Below are 19192 nucleotides of genomic sequence, written 5' to 3' on the forward strand. Positions count from 1 at the left end.
TAGTGACTTTTATTTATTTTTAAGACTGTGTTCTGTGTTTCTGGAATTTTTGAGTGATTAGAAAGTAACATAGAGGAGAAGGTTTATAAACATGTTTTGATATTTTAACACATTGAATTTTATATACTTAATTATATCATGATAAATTTATATTTCTGTGCAATATTTAATTATTCTTGTATGATACATTTTCTGTGATTTTTTAAAAATATATCATAAATTAATTATTGTCCAGTGTCTCAATAATATTCTATATATAATATAAATACAGAATTTATCTGCTATTAATAGCATTCCTTGAAGATTGAATGTAGGCATTATTGTTACTATAAATCTAATACATGGTAATTATCTATAAAGATTATTGATAAATAAACATCTTTTCAGACTATTTTTATTCTGTTAAATATTAAGATGTTTTTTAAATAAAACTCGCTCTGAAGGGTTTTTTAAATTTATTTTTAATTGCTTTTTAATAATTTCCTATCTTAGAATCATTTTTTTAAATTTATCTATTTCACTTTATATTTTTGTTCATTATTTATTTTTATAAACATTTAATGTTAACCATAAATTTTTAATACAGATTTTGTATTTAATAATATTGTACATAAATAATACATGATTTGTAAAAATGAGAAACAATGATATTCTAGATGAAATTAAAATTGTTCGCTTGATGAAAAATTTCCTTTGCAGATTGTCAGATTTGCTTTAAAAATGAATCAAAATGTAAAAATATTTTTCTAAAATATCTTATTTGTAAGTTTGATTTCACTCATAACACTTCATTCCCTTTCTTCTTAATAAAGTTGAAATACCATATAAAGCTGTAAAAATCATAGCTTGGTTTTTGAAAAATCTATGGAATGTTATAGAGCTTTAATCTTTTGTTTTTATAAATAATTTAAACATTTTTCAGAAAGAATATTGACTGTTATCTCTTTAAATAATTTTTAAAGAAAATCTACTGCTTTTTTTATGTTTTTCTACTAATTTTTTTATGTTTTGTTATTTTTATATTAATTATATCTGAGAATGTTATTTATATTAAAAAGGTTATTGATGTTTATTTTTTCTCTCTTTTAAATAGGAAAAAATAAAAGTGATTATTTTTCTCTAACAGCACAAGAAAAAAAAAAATTATTTGCATACTTAGCAACTTTTCTACTGCAAGTCTGAAATGCCACGGTGTGATTCGTACAGATTTAACACCATTTATTTGTGATATATGTGACAAAAAGTTCAAATATAAGACAAGTTTGAAATCCCATTATATGACTCATTCCCAAAACAAAAATGTGCATTACTTAGCTATGATTGATCTTTATATGTTACATATGCATAACAGCATTTCAAAACAATAAAATAAAATGTAAACTGTTTAAAAAAATTTAAATGGCAAGCAGAGAAAGACAAATATTTTTCTTTTTATCTTTATAATGATCCAGTCTCTGTAATCTAATTATGCTGACATATTTTAAAAAGAATAATAACAATAAAAGGGAAAAACTCCTTTATTAAATCTTTATTTAAAGATTAATATCATGCAATACAGATTTGATTCCGGCCTGTATTGAAGTGTGAACAGAAATTGAAATTAATGTGAAATGTTCATTCACTGTTTTTTTTTTTTTTTTTGTTAATTTTCAGATTAACCCCAATGAACTAAAGAACTAGGGGGGGGGGAAGGGTTAACAGTTGAATAGACAGTTAATAAGTTGGAAAGTAGAGTTATATGATAAAATAAATAAAGTACAAAATGTATATTTTGGAATTTCAATATTATGTTTCCTTTTTAAAAAATTTAATTTCTATTTAAATCTGCATTTTTATTGTGTTTTGCATGTACTTATGATTCTGTGCATGAGGTTTTTCTATATAAAAGAAGTTACTAATGTTTTTGTTTTATTTTTTGCTATGTATTATGTTTTGAATGACTAATCTTAATCCCATTTTTCTCACTTCAGATATTGGCTCATCAGATTATGTTGCTTGTAAAACAAAAGAAGGAGTTACAATTTTTTCTTGCCTCAAGTGCACCTATCGAACTTATCGGAAATCTAATCTGAATCGTCATAGTGTTGTTCACACTGGTGCCCGCCCTTACCCTTGCCCTGATTGTCACAAAACATTCACTCAAAGAAGTTCATTAAAGTATCATTCTAGATTGCATGTGATAAAGAAGTTTCATGCCTGTTTTACATGTTCAGATGTTTTTGAATCACAGCAGGAACTGGACAATCATATCTGCACTAATATATGATTGTCAACAGTGCATTTTATGCATGTTTTTGTTGTTGTTCTGTTGTATAACAAACTGAATTGCTATATATGATGTTTGGAAATATTGAGTGAAAATGCAGTCATGAGCAAATGTAGCCAGAAATTGCTTTAAGTATTTTGACTGAAGAGATAAGGTGGTGAATTCCAAATTTGTTTTTAGATAGTAACAAATCATGAACATTTATCAAGAAATACAGTGTGCATGTTTGCTATAAATAATAATTATAGGGGGGGGGGAGATTATTCTAATTGGCATCATTATCATGTATTTGTCAACTCAGAAAAAGAATTTCCATCATTTTAAACTGAATTACTTGGTCAACAATTTAATTGAAGAAATTTGACATAAAGTAAAAATATGCTAAGACAATTAAAATTATAGATAGTAACAAATATGATTATTTTGGAAGAATTTATTTTAGAGGTGCAATAAATTGAATTTATCATTTATGTATAAATTATTTTTTTGTATTTTCCCATTGTATGTCTATATTTTTATGCCATTTCTTTAAAAAATTGGTCTTTATATCTTGTATAGGCATAATAACTGTTCAGAGAAATATTTAAAAAAAATTTAAATGGCAATCAGAAGAAGACAAATATTTTACTTTTTATTTTTATAATGAATGATTCAGTCTCTGATCTAATTATGCTGACATATTTTTAAAAGAATAATAACAGGATAAGGAAAAAAAATATTTTTAAAATTATTTAAAGATTAATATTATGCAATTCAGATTTGATTGATTGATTTGAAAAAAAAGGTAAATGTTGAATGAATGGTCATAATAATATGATAAAATAAATAAAATGCAAAATGCATCTTAGAATTTTAATATTATGTTTTCTCTTTAAAAATTTAATATTTTATTTAAATCTGCAGTTGTATATGTGTATGTTTATGTATTTGTGATTCTGTGGATGAGGTTTCTTCTGTATAAAATAAGTTATTAATGTTTTTATTTTTTTGCTATATGTTATTTTGTGAATGACTAATTTGAAGCAAATTTTTCTCACTTCAGATATTGGCTCATCAGATTACATTTCTCGTAAAACAAAAGACGGAGTGACAATTTTTTCTTGCCTCAAGTGCACCTATCAAACTTTTAGAAAATCTGATATTCGTCGTCATGGCATAGTTCATACTGGTGCCCGCCCCTATTCTTGTCCAATTTGTCACAAACGATTCACTCAAAGGCGTTCTGTAAAATATCATTCCAGACTCCATAAGATGAAAGAATTTGTAGATTGTTTTACATGTTCACAATTTTTTGAATCAGAACAGGAACTAAACAATCATATCTGCACTAATATATGATTTGATTTTATGTATCTTTTTGATTGCTTTTTTCCATTACTCTGACAGCAGTCTTTTGTTAAGCTTACATTTTGGTTCACCTTTTACTTTTTCTATTACTTTCACAGTCATCAATGTATACCAGCAAGCTCATACTACAATGTTGCTGGGAAAATGTTAGGTTCTTGATGTAACATTGACTTGCTAAAGAAACAAAATTTCTGAATTTCATTTCAAGACACTTGAAATCCGAAGCATTTAACTAAAATACTTGATTTGAGAAATATTAGAAAGAAATGTAATAAATGAACAAAATTAAAAGGAAATTTCCAAATTTAACGTAGTTGATTATTTAAAAATTTTGGAAAAATGGATGAAAGAGATAATATATTTTTTACCATTTTATGACAGCTGAATTCATTTGTATTGATTACTAGAGGATGGATAGATGCTCTGTATAGTGAAAGATGAAACAAGTTTTTTGTTTGAAGGGAATTTCTTAAAAAATAAAAACTATTTAATCTTTTTTTTAAAAAAAAATTTACTATTTTACCATAAGCAGTTGTAGTTTACAATAGTTAATTTAAATGTCGATACAGGAATTGAAAATTTGGAATGTCCTGGCAAATCTAAGCACTTAAAAAAACCAAACTCTTAATTTTTTTTTTTTTTTTTTACTAAATTAGGATAATCATATTCTGTGTGTAAAAGATAGAAAATAGACATATAAATAATACGGATAAAGCCTGTGATTTTACACATTCTCTTTATTTTCCTGACACTCTTTTATTAAACATCATTCCTGATGCAAGAGGAATTGTTTTTATAAATTTAGTTAATCTAATTTGAATCTTTTTGAATAATTTTTTGAAATATATTTTATTTCAAAAAGAATTTTTTTTTTCATTTAAAATTATTTTTATACATATATTTAAAAATATTTTATATATTGTTAATTGTATTGTTGTATATATTGTTCATTCATATTTGTTGTTTTGATGTTATCTTATTCTGTTTATAAATTTTTTGGTAAAATTAGAATTTTATTGAAATTTTTTAAAAATTTCTTTATTTAGAATAAGACTATGGCAATAAGGTTTATATTATTTTTGTGGATAAATATATTTGTTTTCACTGTTGAGTATCTGTTTTTATATGCTTAATAAAATACATATTTTCTATTTTTAAAAATGTATTTTAGTTGTAAATTAATTATTTTTAATATACATTTTATTTTTATTGTATATTTAATTTTACTATGGTTTCTTGCATTTAAGTATTTCTTAGATAAAACATGATATAAAAATATTTCTTAGATTAGGCAATTTGAATATTTTTCTGTAGCCTGTGGGGACTTATATTATCTAAAAAAAATGTTCTGATTGATCAAATATAATAATATTTTGTTCTAGAAAACTCTATATCTTCTTAACTCAAAAATATTGATTTTTTCTTTAAAAAAATTTTTAAAGTACTTGGAACAATGGAAGTATTGTGAATCTTAGTTTTTTTTTTTTTATTGATTTTTGAAAAACGTTTCCTCTAAATATTTTGTTACACATTTAAAAAAATGACAGAAGATAAATTTCAGCTGTTAAGTATTAAATTTAATTGAATTTTTAATTATTAATATCAATATAACTGTCAAAACTGTTTTGAAAATAGACTCAACTTATGATAAATAATTTCATATTAAGTATTCACTTCTTATTATAAGAATCTTTTAGTCTAATTAAAAACATTCTGCCTCAAAATATGTTTGTAAAATATTTTGAGACACTACAAGCATTTGGTACTTTTTCTAAAATATCTTATTAGTTTGATATATTTGGCTCATAAAACTTCATTCCCTTTCTTTTTTCCAAAGTTGAAGTGCCGTATGAAGTTGTAAAATCATAGCTTTGGTTTTTGAAAAATCCATGGAATGTTATAGAACTTTAATGTTTTGTTTTTTAATGTATAAATAATTTTAAACAAACATTAACATTTTTCAAAAAGAATATTGACTATTATTATTGATAACTTTAAGTAATTTTTAAAGAAAATTTAATGAAAACTTTTTGATATGTTTAGCAATTGTTGTATCTGAGAATATTATTTAAATTAAAAAGGTTATTGATGTTTATTTTTTTCTTTCAATTAGGACGAATTAAAGTTAGTGATTATTTTTCTCTGACATCTCAAGAAAAAAATGTGTTTACTTGTGCAGTTTGCAACTTTTCTACTACAAGAAAAGACAGTCTGAAACGCCACAGTGTAATTCACACAGACTTAACACCATTTATTTGTCAGATATGTGACAAAAAGTTCAAACATAAGACAAGTTTGAAATCCCACCATATGACTCATTTCAAATGCAAACACAAATGAGTGTGCATTCATTTACAATAATATTTGTCAAAATATTTTAAGGATTCTTATACTTTTTTCTTATTACATTATTGTTTCCTTTCATTATTTTTTCACATTGCATTTAAATGCATTTAAAAGAGTGTTAAATTGTTTTTTGATGTAAAATTAAGTATATTTTATGTAATAATAAATGGAATTTTCTCATTTTAACTAGCGTGCATAAAAAGTTACTTCTAATGTTCTTTTCTGCATTTTCTTTGCAAAATAACAGTTGTAAAATGCAATGATTTACTATCAGTTTGTATCAGAGATATGCGTATTTTTCTTTGTGAAGTCTGCTTTCAAATTTAATGTCTCATAATGCTTTAATAATCAAGAATAGAATTTGGGTTTATAATATTCTTCAGAATTTTAATTTTGCTTATGCATATTTAGCACTATGTAATTGAAATACTGTTGATTACAGAACAGAATGTATCTACCTGATTATATCTGAAAATATTAAATCTGTTCTCTTTATCAATGATTTCATATTTAAAAAAATTGAAAATTACTTAGAATTAGAAATTTCTATTTACTTTTTAAATGTAATTGCATTTCCTTACAATATTATGCAAACTACGATAAAAAATGTAATTATTTATTTAGTATAATATCAAAATGAAGAATTTATTGCAGTAGCTTAAATGCTATTTTATTTGCTTATTTGAACTGAAATAATTTATTAGAAAATAATGACATGATTTTATTTAGTGTCATTTTGTGTGATGTCCTTGCTTTTCTGTATATTCTGAATATGCTCTTTTTTAATATGTTGTATTGCTAGTATATCTATTAATCATGTATGATTAAAAAAAAATTAGGCATATTTATCAAGAAATATAAATATGCTTAATTCCACTGTTTGTGTAGCTTTTTGTATGGTTTGTTAACTTAATTATTTAAATTTAATTAAGTACAAGAGTTAAATATTTTTTTTACTGATTTCTGTGATCACATAATTTAGTTGGGCTTTTGAAATATTAAGAATTAATAAGTTTAAACAGTTTTTACTTTGATTAATATAAAATAGTAGTTTAATTGATGGTTAAATTATGGTATTTGAGACTTATGCTTACTTTCAGCAACAACCTATTAAGAAAGTTTCCCAGCAGAAAAATTTTGCAATTTATGACTGATTCTTGATTTGGAAAAATGATTTGCATCTGTTATTTATTAATAAAATTATTTCTATATTTTTAATGCACAAATAATGTCTTTATGTATCCCAGTAAGCTGGTACATTGAATTATTTCCAGCTACATATAAATAAATATGTTTGGTTACTAAAAGTAAAGCTATTAAACTTTTTTTCTTAAAATCATTTTTGTTTTGTAAATTTAATTGGCACACTTAAGTTCCAAAGTAAATGAAATTTAATATAATTAACTTGCAAATTCTGTTTCTTTTTTATTGAATAGATGGTCATAATATAATAGTTAATTGGTCCATATTGAATTGTTATTTAATCTAAGATTCCTTGGTTTATTTTGTTGATATTGGTATCAGTGCAGTTAATATTATATTAATGTTTATATTTTATATTAATGTTTATTAATATAAAATGTGTTCATTCCTATAAAAATTTGGTGCAGTCATGTATAATATTTTTTTTCTAACTTTTATGAAAACAGAAACATAAGATAGGAGCTTAGGAATTGTATCCATTATCTTAGATTTCAGTTATATTACAGTGAAATGGTTATGTTCTATATATTATTACTAAGAATGGGTGAAGCACGTCGACAGAGTATTCTTCTGGCGGGATCACCCAAGGCATGATGGCTGTTTCATTTTACTCAGCTAAGGTCTGCAGGCATTTGGGATTAAGTCAGTCTTCCAACTTCGGTGTACCAAGTCCATGGACCTATGGAAGCTGCTCACTTCCCTTTATCATGAAACCTTATTTAGATATCTTTGGTTTCATGGAAGTGGTATAGCGCAGCTATACTACCTGGGATCAGAAACAACAACAATAACTAAGATGAATTTTCTGAAAATATTATTTTAGAAATAATGCACAGAATGAATACAATGTCAAAAATATGGTCTTTCGATAGGAAATTGTAGGTTTCTCAAAATGTAATATTTTTTAGTATTTGATCTTTTTTTTTAAATGAATTTTTGGGCAGGGAGAATATGAAAAATTTTTATTGTTGATATGTTGTTCTAAATTTTTTTAGATCAGGAATTTTGAGATATCTATTTCCTGAACAATGGTTTAATCAAGTAATTTATATATTTAAATTTTATTAAAATTTGTATATTGCACTATAACTAAAAATATAGAAAAAAAGTGACATTATATTTTACATTTATACGTGAAAAGTATTATGTATTGTAAAATTAGTTAAATTATATTCACTGCGTGAATAGTTATCTTGCTTCTTTTAAATAATTGCAATGATAATAATAAAACTTAAAACAAGTTAACTTAAAAAGTAAGCTGAAAACATTTTATTGTATCTAACTAATTCATCTGTTGTAACATTTAGCATAGACACTGTTTTAACTATTTCATTTTGCCTTGTTTTTCACTCCAAAGATGCTAGATCAATTATTTCTTATCCCCTAATAAGATATTTTATTGGAAATTCTATTATTATTACTGGTCTTCTATGTCAAATAATATTATACATATATTCTGTGTTTCCTTCATTGATTTCCCTGTTATTTTTAAACAAAAAATTAAATTGATTTTGAAACTTCATAATATTATTTTATTTGCATATATCATTGTTTAAAATACATATGATGTAGCACTCATTAATGAAATTTGTTATTTATGTATTTATGCTGTTTTATAACATATTTTCTATATCTATAAAGCAGTTTTTCCCTTCAGAATATAGTGGGAAGTTTCTGTACTTTTGATGAGAAAACCAATGTTAATTTTTCATATATACATTGATGCAGAACTTCAAATATTATGTTCCCTTTGCCGTTAGTTATGCTCATGAAATAATGGCACCTGATTTAGAATCAACCCCTCTTGATTCTTTCCAGGGGTGTTTGTGCTCCGGGGAAACCCCGAAATTCCGGGGATTTTGAACTTCGATACCCGGAAATTCCGGGGATCGTCGTTCAAAAGGAAGTAGGAATAATAATGAATTATTTATTTTGATCTGGGTAATTTTGTTTGCTTTGAAAGCAGAAAACGCAAGGTCAGTGTGTGTGGTGAAAACTTTTCCTTTCTTTCTCCAAAGGCAGTGATAATGCGTCAAAAGGGGGAAAAAAACTTCTTTTTTGTTTTTTCCTTATTGCGAGTTATGACTCATTCCCCCGGTTCTCGGACATTCTCTTCTGGATTCTTTTCGGCAAGTAGGCGCGGTAGAAAAGAAAGGGAGAGACTCCGCTCGACCAGATGTGCGATAACGTGACTCTGGGTTCAAAGGTCTTATCTCTCCGGGCGTGGCGCCAATAAGTAGAGAAGGGGGATTTTTCGCCGTATTAGCTATTTGTCATTGATCGCTTTGCAACTTTTTTTTCTCCGCTGTGTAAAATTTTCGTTTCATTTATTGATGCACGTGTAAATTTTTCGTTTCGCTTATTGAAATATTTTTTTATTTATGTACGCAAGAGAATTTCACTTTGAAATTTCAGCATATGAAACAGAAATTACCCCATAAAAATTTATATCTAATTAGTTTTACAGTATTAGATCCAGAGCTAAGAGGTAAAACCAGTACAATATTAGCTTTTGAAAAATTATCATCTTTTATGTCCCATATTTTTAGTGATAATGAAAAGTCAAAAGTAGAAGCTGAAATAAGGTTACACCAGAGTGATATTGATATCACCAAAGAAATGCTCTACACATCTGATGAAAGTGGAAATCAAGTCAAGTGTACAATTGATAAATATTGGTCTAAAGTTTTTAATTTAAAAGAGGATTTCACACATGATTATAAGTATCCTACATTGGCTAAATTGGTCAAAGCCTGCCTTAGCTGCTTCCATGGCCCATTAGTGGAAAGTGCATTCAACTTAATGGATACACTTGTCACTGACTATAGAACCTCTCTTAAGATTGATTCCCTAGATGCAGTGCAGACTATTAAATATGATTTAATGGCTTCTAAAGAAACCTCATGTGAAAAATATGGCTAAAAAAATCCAATGACTGATCCAATTCACAAAGATCTCTTACTGAATATGAACAGAAGTTGGAAAACATATCAAGAGGACTTAAAAACATGTATTTCAGATGAGTCACCTATAAAAGTCTCTGAAAAACCTTCTACATTAGCAGAAAAGCAAACTGCTTCTACCTCTGCATGTGCAGTTCTCGAGGAAATTTCTTCAACTGTAAATGAGGAAAATAAAAGTCAACCTTCTTGCAATTATGAAGTTCACCACAAAAGAAAGACAAGCCCACAAACATCAGAAAATAAAAAAAGCAGCAGAAATTAGATAATTTTTTTTAAAAGAATTAATTCAGGTAATTTAAAATATTTGCATAAAATGTAGTAGTTTATATGTTTGAAAGTTTATGGTTATTAATTTTGCAAAAAAAGTAATTCATTGAACTTTTATAATTAGGTCATTCAATACTTCATAATTGTAATTTTTCATTTCTCCCCTCCCCCCTTCTCGAAACTCCAAAATGCCGGTAGTAAGTCCGTAAAAGTTTCAGGGGATTTTTTGGGGTCCCACAAACACCCCTGTCTTTCTCTTATAAATTCTTGTTAGTTAATAATATCTGATATTACAGGGTTGCCATGCCGCCGGAGAACTTGGAAAACTGGGTGAACGCAGGGGATTTAAATCTCAATAGGGGGAAATGTAGAGAATTTTGAAAATTTTCTTAACAACCGGGGAAATACAGGGAATTTTAGGTTTTTTGGTTCCCCTCCCCCCAATCTAAAAAATGCCGATCTCTAAAGATTGTAAGAATAAAAGTTCGTAATCATAACTTCCAAAGACGAAACAATACCATTGTGTAATGCACAACATTCCTGATTGTGTAATGCGGAAACTCACTCCTTTTCTACTCTCTTCCGTTTTTTCTGTATAGATCAATCTAGTTTGTTTTATTATTTCTTTCCTCGTGCCTTTTTTAACTTATAAATTATCGTGGAATTGAATTATGCATTTAAACTCTATATATTTTGACTTTTGTAAAATTCCGAATTTAGTAATTGGATTATGAGAATCATATGCCAATTGTAAATATAGCTATAAATGTATGCAGATATCATTATTGTTTTAATATAATTTTATTCCATTTTCTTAATTGCAAGTTTTGTGTTTGTTTAATTTTGATAATGTTTTAAATGTATTAAAATTTGTTTAAAATGTAAATAATACTTTTAAAAAAATTTTTAAAGCATGTTTGATTTTTCTGAAGCATATTGATATTAATTATTTAAATGTCTTACTTCTGTATTTGCAGATGTGTTGAACAACTCCTTACTTCAAAGTTTGATTTTTTGTGAAAAAGGAATTTATTCTTGTGCAAACTGCAACTATTCAACTCCATTGAAAACTAATCTTGTTAGGCATTGTAGAGTTGTGCATAGTGCAGAACGACCTTATGTTTGTTCTGTTTGTTTTAGAAGTTTCAGTTTGAAGCAGTCTTTAAAAATTCATTTTAGAACTCACACGGGTGAAAGACCTTTTATTTGTAAAATGTGCCATAAAAGTTTCATTCAGAAATGCCATTTAAATGCCCATGCACATTTATGTCAAAAAAGCTGAGTTTTATTTTTGTTCATGTTTCAAATTTTAATTTTGTTTTTACTTAATATTTTTGTAAGGAATTTTTTTTTTATTAATGAATGTAATACAAATATGTCGATTTATTCCTTTTATTATTTCTTTATGAAAATGGCAATTTATTCCTTTTACCATTTCTTTATGAAAATGTCCATTTATTCTTTTTATTATTATTTTTTTTTATGAAAATGACCATTTATTCTTTTTATCATTTCTTTATGAAAATGTCCATTTATTCCTTTTATCATTTCTTTATGAAAATGTCTATTTATTCCTTTTATCATTTCTTTATGAAAATGTCCATTTATTCCTTTTATCATTTCTTTATGAAAATGTCCATTTATTCCTTTTATTATTATTTTTTTTATGAAAATGACCATTTATTCTTTTTATTATTTTTTATATGTTTTTATTATTATATTGAAATCTGAATTGAGAACTGAGTTTCTGTAATTTTTAAATGATGAGTAACACAACTAGGAAGGGATATAAATAGGCTTTGATGTATTGTTTATATATACCTGGTGGATCTACACCCAATCTTTATGGTCTATTGCTACTTAACAGCTATTGCAATTACTTTCAGGGCTGCCATCTATGAAACAGAACTTGATTTTTTTAGTAATTTGTAAATTTTAGGTAATAATTTTAAAATATAATAAAGGTTTGAAATTAAAAATAACGCCGGGAAATTTTATGTATTTTGAAAAGTTGAACAAATTATCTGAGTACATTTTGTGCTACATTGAAAATGATCACTCTATATGGTGTTTTGATAAAAATGTAACAAATTTTGTTTTATATTTTAAATTAAGGTGAGTACAATTTATGATCATTCCAAAATGTATTTTATTATTATTATTATATCCTTTTTTAATAGTAATTTTATATTATCGCATTAAATATAAATTACCGCACTATAAAGTATAGTAGCTATTGTAATATTGTTTCTCAGGTTGATTGCTTTTCTTATTCTTGCATTGCTACATATATATATATATATATTCCTACCTAAATTTACTTTTCTCAAATTTATATTAAAGCATGGTAAAATGCAACGGATGAAATAAATAGTTTCGTTTCGACGGTTTTTTTTTATTTTTTTATTTTATAATTTTTGCTTCCGAAGTGATATCTTTATTGAAATATTTTTCTCAGCATTGATTTTTTTTCTTTTTCATTTACACAATGAAATAATATCAATGTGAGACTATAATTCTAATTTTTTGAAAAGGCATTGCATTATTTATTAATATTACTCTGTAATAGTTATTTTGTTTTTCTTTTCTTTTAGCTTGTAGTGGTAACATTATAAGCCAGATAACAACTTCCGGAGAAGAGAGTACTCTTTTGTCTAGTGGTTATGTTACTCGGCTACGAACCCAAACGTTGCGAGTTCGAATCTCAACCCGCACAAGCTATATAAATATGGTTAAATAAGTAGGAATAGTAACAGGAATGATATATATATATATATATATATATATATATATATATATATATATATATATAAGCACTGATTTAGGAGTAAAGAGGATGAAAAGGAAAATTTGTATGTTTTAAAAACATAATCATTAATTAATCTATGTCTGTTCTGAATAAGTTATGTACAATTTTGCAGTTGTTTTATCTTAAAAAAAACGTGAGAAATGTGTATTTTTAGATATGCAGAAAAAATATTGATTTATGATACATTATTGTTTAAGCTTACTTGCAGCCCCAGCCCCCTGGATTGATGAATGAGAAAAGCTCTCAGTTCAGACTGGGTTCTCATGCTAGCTGGACTTAAAGATATATGAATAAAAAAAGTTTTATTCATATATAAATATATTTGTTTCCCTTATTTCAGAAAGGGAGAAGTGATATAATGTTGTTGTCTAAGGAAAAACTTGAAGGAGATTCGAACTACCGTATCGAGATATGAAATATCATAATTTGTTAATGTTTTTAGGTTCGATTTGCCTCCCTTTTTACTTCAAAACTTTTTCTCTTAATTATATTGCAGCGATGGTATAGGTGTGTAAATACACTAATTAAAACTTTAGAAAGTGTTATGATTAAAATATTTTTTAAAAATTAGGAAAATGTGAAAGTTTGTAGGGAAATCGGATATTCCTGAAAAGGTTATATTTGAAATTTTAAAGTGGTGTAAAGATGATTTACGCGCGATTTTATGCTCCGAAATTATTAGGTAAAAAAGTTAATATTTCGTTAAATTTTTACTTAAAAATGTTATTAAAATTTTGAAAAAACTCTTTCTTGAGAAGTATTTGCTATCCAAGAAATAACTGCCCCATTGTTAGTTCTAGGTTCATCTGCTGTGTAGAGCATTTTGAGCGATCATTTTACAAAGCATGTCACATACTTATCGCAGTTTACAGTTAGTTTACCTGCCATTTTACATTATGATAACACGTATTATTAGTAGTATTGAAAGGGATAAATTAGGATTTTTAGCAGCAAAGGTTGTCATGCAGAAGGTTGCCACGTGGCCGTTTTTAGCAAGAGTATCCACCTTTTCGTTCCAAGCAATATTTGAATACCCTGGAGACCATAATGATACGTTTTTTTTTTTTTTTTTTGGTTGAGATTTTTTCTAGTTAGAATTTTTTGTTGTTGTTGTTGTTGTTATTCTCTGAATAATATACATATTCAATGCTTGAAGGATAGAAAAACTACCTGAAGAAGATTTTTTGTTAAATAATGTAAAAACGTTTGTTAAATGATGTAAAATTGTTATTAATAGGATGAATTTGATAACCAAAGGAATATCAGCAACATCTTTAAATTCAAAATATCGTTTTTTTTTTTTTGAGAAATAGAGAGTTGAGACGTTTGCCAATGAAAGGACATTTTTTCTGCCAATGAAATGACAAGTTTGGTTTAGTTTAGTTATATTAATGTCCCGTTTTAAAGCAACACTGGGGCTATTTTGGGACGGACCTCGTAATTTTGAATCGCGGCCAAATGACGAGGACGACAGCAGCTCAGGTGTCTGATCTCCTCTCCAAACTTCCACGCCACACCAGCGAGAAAACGTTTGGCCCGACGGATTTAACGTGCTTCAGATCCACTTGCATGACTGTTCTTCGGTGGAATCATGTCTCGACCCTCCATTCGAAAGCTAAAACTTTACCCCCAGCCAATGACATAATGAAAAGAAAATTGAACGCAAAGTTAATGGACACTCTCGTAAAGTTGAATTTAGTAAAATTTTTCATAAAAAAACTTGCAGAAAGAAATATTTTAAATAATTTCGTTTCAATGTTTATGAAAAATATTCAACAATTATTCGCGGTATTTTATTTTTATGTTTGTATGAAAATTGGTTATTTTCCTTCTCCAACTTAGTGGATTTCCTCGTAATACTTAGTTCTATAATCAATACTATTACGTTAATGTTGATTCTCACTTTTTCTCTAATGGTGCTTTTTTTAAAAATAAAATTTAACTAATCACACTGTAAAAATATCAACCTAAAATAAATCATTCGCTTTTTTAAAATGTGCCGAAATTTGAGACTAAATTCATTATGTTTTAAAAAGGGTGGCTTCGTGAATATTTATTCCCTATTCCTGCAAAGTATCTAAATCCGACACTAGTAGGAGTTATGAATACTCAAAAACCGATCGAGTTAGCCGAATGAAATTTAATACGCAATCTTGAAAAAAAAAGTTGCATTATTTCTTTTTAAAAAAATCAAATTCAAGAAGCCTATCGTCTTGCACATGAACATATTAGATCATTGCAACCAGCTTGATAAACTGATTTTGTTTGTTTTTTATCACCACCAGTGTATAGAATTATCGAGAGTCGTCTGTAACGCTAGACGAAGTTTTAAAATATCACCGCCGCTACGAAATCCCAGTTACTGATTTGTCGCCTAGTTACTCAGTTTCTCTCTCCCTCTTCTTATATATAATATGCAAATAAAATTAAGAATCAGTGATAATTAGTATGGGAGTATAAACTTCATGTCGTATTTAATATAATTACTTTTTTATTATGCTGAATTGTAGCAAAGATCAATGAGTTGCGGTCTGCAATTTTTATTGTATTCGATTTCAAGGGTTGGTTGGAAGTTATTTATTTCTTATTTTGTATTTAGCAATACATTTTTTTGTTAGAAAAAACCTATTTGTTTCAATCCGATTTTAATGATTAGTTTTAATTTGAATGATCAAGTGCATCATGTATAGAGAATATCCCATAGTAAAAATAAAAAAAAGGTTGGCAAGAGAGGAAGATGGCGGACGCTTGTACAATTCCAAGAGAATAAAAATTCGTTCTAGTATCACTTTCACAATCTATATACATTTTTTTATGCTAGATTGTAACAAAAGTTAATGGGCTGAGGTCTGTTAATTCAAATTATTCTCACTTCACTTTCAGGTTATTTACAGTACTTTCTTTTAGCCTTATTTTTGTTTTGTAATTAGCCCTGCAATTTTTTTTTTTTTTCTGTTAAAGGATTACTGTTTGTTTTAAGCGCCAATGTGCACGAGATTTTCTACTACAATTTTCTTTTGTTAATCTGTCACAATCGTATCTGAGAAAGTGTTAGTACGATAATAGCTCATCTAAATGGACGCATCTTCAAATAATTATAGATCTATATTAAATTTAAAATGTAATCTGCCTAACAGTTAACTGCCAATGTGTATATGAATGCGATGATTCATAAATGCATGGTTAGATAAATGAAATTTGTATGTTGTTTGGATTTATTCAGTCAATGGGAATAGGTACTGTTTTGAAACATACCGAGAATTCTTCACTATGCTAAATACTAAATTAAGCACAAAACGTGGCATATTGTATAAATATTAATATGTACTGAGTATTAATGTGTTTTATTTTTTAAATACTTTTATATTCTTGTATGCAAAGTTTACAAAAAGAAAGCATTGTAATTGTCAAAAAATTTGAACTGCAGTTTTGGTGAATTTCCACTTCTCGGATTTCTCTTAATACGAAAAGTACATTTTTAGCATTAATTGTGTCTATTTATCTTTCAATTTGATCACTCAAATACACATTGAGCTACAGTGGCATATGCACTTTAGACTAAATTTGTATATTTCTCTCAAAGTAAATCAATAAAGATAAATGTATGTACTTCTGTGTGTGAGTGTTGGCGTTCTGCAGATTAATATAGAGCTAGCTCCCAAGCTTAGCACATATTTTTTCCAAGATTGGAAATATGCAATTTTTTTGAAATTTAATTTAGATTTTAATTAGAATTAATTTAATCAAAAGTTTTACGTTTTTTTTCACCGTAATACCCGATAATGTGTCAGCATAAAAATAATTTTTACATCGTTTTAAAATTTAAAAAATTACATGATTTCATCTATATTGTCCATTAGTTACTGTAGATTTTGGGCAAAAAAAAAAAAAAAAAAAACTACAGGAAAATTCAATTTTTTCATTAATGCCAATTTTTAACGCATAGTTTTCTTCTATTTTGAATTAGTTAAAAAAATTATCAAAGCATATTTTATATCAATATATTTCATTCTTAAAATGAAGTTCAAACCTTTTTCAGTGAAGCTTTTGATATTTTACCCTATTGTTGATGCTCAACAATTAAAGTAATTTAAGTGCAACAATTGTTGTTGTTGAACTAAGTACAACAATTAAATTAATTGTTGGAGTTGCAATTAAAGTTTAACTTCAAAATTTAGTAATAGCAAAAAATTTTTAAAGTCCCCATATTTTTAAATAATGTTTCTCTTTCCTGTTCTGAGATGTACATAAATATTGGATAAAGTGAAGAATAGTGTGCCCCTGAGTTTGTCGCCAATATTGCAACTCATCGGAACGCTCTTCTAGCTACCCTAATGTTATTTTGTTTAATACTTTTTGCAATAGTTGAGTTGTACATAAACTATAACTATATTATGAAAAATGTTAAATTAAAAATGTCGATTAAAGATTTTAATTTTGTTCTTTATTATAATTAAAAGTTTATTAAATAAAGAAAGTTAAGCTTATAATTAAAAGTTATTTTCTTCCTTCTTTTTTTAATGTAAATACGAACAGAAAATACTTATTCTTTTGCAATTTTTAATCGTCAGTATGCACTTTAAAAAATCGTCTGCACTTCACATTAAAAGACAGCTGCAATTCAATTCTTCTCAGTTCTTGTAATTCTTTTGGTGTTCTAACGGTTGGTTCCCTTCATAATTTGTTATGTCGGGAGTATTTCGAACCTGTAGAATGGAGAAAGGTGAGTTATATATATATATATATATATACAGTAGACTCCCGATTATCCGCGGGCGGGTTATCCGCGCCTGCCGCACTAAGTATTTTTTATTTATTTATTTTTTGCTTCCAAACAAAGAGAAAATGCTTCCAAAGCAAGAAGCAAACTCAAATGACTGATTTCTTCAAAAATATGTAGTTTTACAGTTATGCTTTTGTAATTACATAATACATTACAGTATTAAAACAGTACATATGTATTAATTTTTCTGTGTATCCTTGACGCCTCTCGTAAGCACAAAGCACTTTTCTGTTTTCATTAACAAAATGCATTTTAGGTTAATTTTGAGTGATATACTAAAATAGTAAGAGTAAGTTAAACATTTCCTGCTGTTTATTTTACGTTTTATTGTACATAAAACGATTTTTCAAAGTTGGAATGACTGTTTTCTCTTTCGCTATACCCGTTTTTAGCTTTTTTGCGGATTATCCGCGATTTTTGTTATCCGCGGTGGCCGCGCCACCCAATTCCGCGGATAATAGGGAGTGTACTGTATATATATATATATATATATATATATATATATATATATATATATATATATATATATATATATATATATATATATATATATATATATTACGAGTTGATGAAGTTGGGAAAAGGATGTTTGTTTGAAATTTCGTATGGAGAATGTTCCCATTGCTTCTTTCTCCGTTCTTTCTTTTCTTTTGGTTATGTACTGTTTCTGTTATCCACACAGTCGTTATGTTCAATGTGCTAGCGAAGCTACTAGGTTCCCGCTCCCGCTGCTAGCGAAGCCGTAGGATGCATTCTACAGATGCCGAAGCCGCATCTGTAATAAGCAAAATAAGCTGGCAATAAGCAAAAGAAACTTATCGGTAAAAAGTCCTAATTATATGGCGGGAAATGGTAAACATAATTGTTCCTCGGAAGTATTTGTTTATTTTGTCTGCCATCTTTATTGGCGACTGGGCATTGTTGGCGCAGCAGGGGGCACACCATAAGTCACTTTTACCTAAATATTAACAAGGACATGCATAGCGAAATGAACAGAACGTTGTAAAGCTTCTAAAACAGAATGAATTATAAATCTATCAGAAATAGAAATTTAAAAATATTTTATGAGGAAGCCACTAAGAAAATATTTAATTGAAAATTTGAGCAATTTTTAATTTTGGCAGGTCAACTGGCCGCCAAAGGCAGCTAGTTATTCAATAAATTTGATCTAATTCAGAAAAATTTATTGTCGTTAAAATGACGCTGCA

Source organism: Argiope bruennichi, chromosome 9 (genome assembly GCF_947563725.1).
Source record: "Argiope bruennichi chromosome 9, qqArgBrue1.1, whole genome shotgun sequence".
NCBI lineage: Eukaryota > Metazoa > Arthropoda > Arachnida > Araneae > Araneidae > Argiope > Argiope bruennichi.